Source organism: Echinops telfairi, unplaced genomic scaffold (assembly GCF_000313985.2).
Source record: "Echinops telfairi isolate 266 unplaced genomic scaffold, ASM31398v2 ScPeMD7_3;HRSCAF=10, whole genome shotgun sequence".
In the NCBI taxonomy this organism is placed as follows: Eukaryota; Metazoa; Chordata; class Mammalia; order Afrosoricida; family Tenrecidae; genus Echinops; species Echinops telfairi.
In genome coordinates, this window is record NW_022103899.1 from 319,364 (window position 1) to 324,264 (window position 4,901).

Consider the following 4,901-nt stretch of genomic DNA (forward strand, 5'->3'; position numbering starts at 1 on the left):
TCTGGTTGGAGACAGGGCTGTTTGGGCTGAATTTTTGGAAGTAGCTCTCCTGGCCTTTCTTTCTGGTTCACGTGAGTCTGGAAGCTCTGCTGAGACCTCCATATCCCAGTCACATGGCAACTTTCCGTGGCAGACCCATCGTGGCTACACTCAGGGTCCATTCGACAAGACCGAACCTGGGGCTCCCTAACCCCAGGAAGCGAGAATTCTACCACTGAACCACCACTGCCTCCCACCTGAGTAAATAGTCACACTCACTGCCACACTTCATTAGGGAACAAGCCTCCTGTGCCCCAGTGACCACGAGGACAAAGCCACGGAGGGTGACACGGCTGATGGAGGAGGGAGGCCAGGCTGCGGAGTCATTCGCTGAGTAGCAGGAAAGCTAGAAAACAAGGTTTTCTGGCTGAAGATTCCAGACGGAGAAGAAAGTCCCTCTCCGTGGTCTCTCTCCGGAGCTACTGGCCCCCCTTGTTGTGCCATCACTGAGGCGCGTGGGAGGCTGAGAGCTTGTCAAAGGGAGACCCCCACTCTTCTTCCCACACTTCTCCCTAAACCAAGGCCAGTCCCCAGCAAATGAGCTGTCCCTGGTAAATGACCTTTTGTCATTCTTTCAGTGTCTGAGCCCACTTCAGATGCTATTTGAAAGAAAGGGGGGAAAAAAACCATTTTCTTTTCTTTCTTCTTCTTTTTTAACTAAAATTGCTGCCATGTGGTTACAGAGACATGATGGAAAATTTCCCTCTCGAACAGCTTGAGCTGAAAGCCTAGCATCCCCATGGCAACCAGATTCCACTGTGACCACGCATCCCTGCCAGGTCACCCACCCGTTTGTGAGCAGGGATGCAGCCCCCATCCTCAGCCCTGCTGGCAAGCACACAGGCCCAGATGACGCCCCACCCCCACCCGCCCCCGCCACTGCTACTGCGGCAGCCTCATCCACGTTGGAACTGCCCAACCCAGGCTCTGTCCTAGCCACCGAGGGACAGTCCTGGAGACCCCGTCTTACCTGGGGGCTGGGGACCAGCTCTTCCTGGAAGTCACTCAGTGGCAGAGGATTCTGGGACAAGCCAGCTGCCTGTGGAAATGCAAAACATCTGCGGCCTACTCAAGGGCTTCAGAGGGTAGGGATTCAGAATTGTTATCAGCTGTTGGCAAGGGCGTCAGCCCTTTCATGATCATAAGAACCGAAGCCTAAACAGACCGCGTACGACACCAAATCACAATACTATATAATTGATCAAGTGGGAGGGTGGGCAAGGGAGCGGCAAAAAGAGGAGCCAATACCAAGGACTCAAGTAGAAAGAAAATGTTTTGGAAATGTTGCTGGCAACATATGTACAAGTGTCCTTAATAGAATTGAACGATGGATTGTCATAAGATTGGTAAGAACCAACCCACCCACCCCACCCCCCCCAAAAAAAAGAACTGAAACCTACATTTGGTTAACAACTCAAACAATTCGATCTCTCAGGCTTTGCTCCCTTGGACAGACTTCATGGCACCTTACAAGATCTTCATGCCCCTGTGGTAGCTATATAATCATTTGTCAATTTGAGGATTAAGAGTGTAGGGGTGGAGTCTAGCCTGTCAATCAGATCATAGCCAATGAAGCCTCTGTGCGGGCATGGCCTTCTCCTGAGGATTCTGGGAAATCCAGTACTTCCTCCTTGGAGGTGGGAGACTCTCTGCTCACACCCTGGGACACATAGCAGCTGACAAGACACATGGACCCACCCTGATGCAGAGACCCTTGGCTAGCACTGAGATGTTTCCACTGCCACTGGATCCAAGGACTCTCTACCCCCTGGCCTGTGATCGTCTATATTCGGCATCCTTGCATGTGTTTTGTGAGTCTGAAGAGGACTTTATAGATTGGTATCAGACTTAAGGACTTGATCTGGACTGGGCTGAGATGTTTTCTCAATGATCAATTGCTCTTGTATACCAATCTCTTTATTATACACATATGTGTGTCCATGGATTTGTTTCTCTAGTCTACCCAGACTAACACAGCCCCCTTTCCCTTTGATCTTCAGAACAAACACATCTTGTAAAGGTATCTTAAGCCTTGACTAGTAACCCAAAGGTTGGTGGTTCAAAACCACTGGTCGCTCCATGGGAGACGATGAGTCCGTTTATTTCTGTAAAGATTAAAACACCAAACTAAACTCACAACCATCTAGTTGATTCCAACTCGTAGCAACCCTATAGGACAGAATGGAACCACCCCCTTTGGGTTTCCGAGGCTGTGTGGAAGCCTCATCTTTCTCGCTCTGAGTGACTGATGGGCTTGAACTGCTGCCTTTGCTGGCCCACAGCCTCTTCTGTCAAGATTGAAGCCTGGAAACATCGCAGGGCCATTGCATGCTGTCCTGGAGGGCCGCTGGGAGTTGGGATAGCTCAGTGGCACTGGGTCTGCTTTTCTAGTGAACCTGTGGGTGGGACCCCCTGACTGGGCGGTGCAAACAGCGAAGGCATCTGCTGCTTTCCGAGAGGTTGGAGATTTGAGTCCATCCTGAGGCATTTTGGAAGAAAAATCTGGTGACAGACTTCTGGAAAATCAGCCATGGAGAATGCTGTGGAGCACAGGTCTAGGCTGACACACGTGGTGTCGCCGTGAGTCGTGGTTGACTCGCTGGCAACTGGAACGGAACAGAATCTCTGTGTAGAGCCACGTTCCTTCCCTGCTGAGCTTCAGCAAGTCTTGCCTCCCCTTCAGGAGTGGGCCGTCCTTTCCTGCTCTCTCCCTATTCTGCTGACCACTGGGAAGCTTCACAGGGAGTCTTGTACATCGAAAGAAAGTTCGTGATTTTTCTGTGTAGGAGCTGGTGGTCCTCAGCCTCTGTTGGCCAGCATTTTCTTCATTCCACTCAGTGCAGTTCTTATAATTGGCAGGTCTTGTTTTGAAACCCCAAGCCTGAGGACTTTCTCGAAGACACTGTGCTATCCCAGGGGTCACTCCAAGATCTACCTCAGTGTGTTCTGCCTTTCCTTTGGTTAGACGGGGCTTACAGGGAAAAGAAGATATACAAGATGTGGCATAATCTGCCAACTTGCGAAGGGGTGGAGTCTAGCCCGTCAATCAGGTCATAGCCAATAAGGCCTCTGTGTGGGCATGGCCTTCTCTCGAGGATTCTGGGAACTCCTGTTTCCTCACAGACTCTTCTCCCTAGAAGACATTCTTGTTGACAAGCCGCGTGGAGCTACACTGATGAAGCCAGAGCCCTGGAGCTGGAGGAGCCACACGGAGACCCACTCAGATGCTTCTACCACCACTGGACTCACAAAACTTTCCACCCACTGGCCTGTGATCTTCCGGTATTCAATGCCATTGCATGTGTTGCATGAGTCTAAAGAAGAATTTATAGACTTGTATTGGACATATGGGCTAATATTGGACTTACGGACTTGAACTGGGCTGGGATGTTTTCTTAAAATACAATTACTCTTTGTATAAAGCTCTTTCCTATACACATATGAGTGTCTATGAATTTGTTCTCTAGTCAATCCGGAGTAATACATAAGGCAAAAAAGAATTGTCTGGATTCTTGATGGGTCTGAGAGGTTTCTTTTCTTGGCCCTTGTGCTTGAGTTTGAGCAGGTATAAAGTGAGGGAGGAGAAGATTCTCCGAATGGGCTGAAAGTCTCTACGGCCATACTGGACCATCCTCTCCTTGGGCCCCATGGACACCTCACCTGCAGAGTGGTTAGGAGAATTTAGAATGTACGCCTTGGGAGACATCCCCACTGAGAAGGGGCTTTGACCAAACCCTTTGGTTCCCTCCATGATAAAGGTGGGCCGAGAGGAAAGGACGGTTGCTCACGGGGTGTAGGGAGGGAGAAAGGGGAAGAATTTGGCATAAACACAAACTCAGCTTATAGACTTGGCGCGGTACAGATTTTGCAGAACGAAAAACTTCCCTCTGTAGACAGGTAGTCATACACCCTGAAAAACTAGCAGCAGACTAGTGTAATTTTCATGAAGGACAGAAAGAGGGAGAGACAAAGAGAGAGACCGGACTGCTCAAACTCTTCCTTCTACTCAGGAATTCCATCCGTGTCCCAAGAAGGAGCCCAGATCGGAGGGTCTGCCCTCTATTTCTAGTCCCCGTGTATTTCTGTCCCGGCTGGCTTTTCTCTCGCTGGCTGAGTGATAGCATTCCTTTCTGCTCTTCGGGGGCTGTGCTTTATCCTGCTCCAAGGAGGCAGAATATAGGATACAGAACTTTTCTTTACAGATGTTTCCTTTCCATCATTTTAATTAGCATTAATGACGATGAATTTTTAATGAGGCTGTCAAAGAGCACATTGGTAAGATGCTCCTTGGTGACGGGAATAACCTTGGCTTTGTAGGCGGATTGTCCTCTTTCAGAAGCGGTACGCTGGATCCTGGAATTCTGGGTACATATATTCATTTCATCTCCCAGATCTGGGCCCAAACCAGGGCGTTTCCACAGCGGAAACAACCAGGAAGTCTGTCACCCTGAGTGCTGCTCCCCCGCCGCCCACCTTTCTGAGAGACCCCAGAACAAACTAGATGGAGATGTCTTCTGTTGTTTCAGCAGCAGCAGCATTTACTCTAACGCCTGCCAGCCAGTCAAGGCTGACTCAGCAACCCCCTGTGGGTTTCGGGGACCAACTGTTTAGGGAAGTAGAAAGTTCCATCTTTCTCCCGAGGAGCTGCTGGTGGTTTCGAACTGCCGACCATGTGGATCCCAGCTCATCCCGTCACTACTACATGATCAGGGCTCCTCAGATAAGAGTCTGGAGTCCTTCAATTGATGAGCACCTGTCATGCAATCTTCTGATGTCGAGCTTTCCCTCTTGGGATCCTGGGACGGTCACCTTTCAGCTGAGGTACTCCAACACAACCTTCGCCACCCAGTCATCAGCATCCT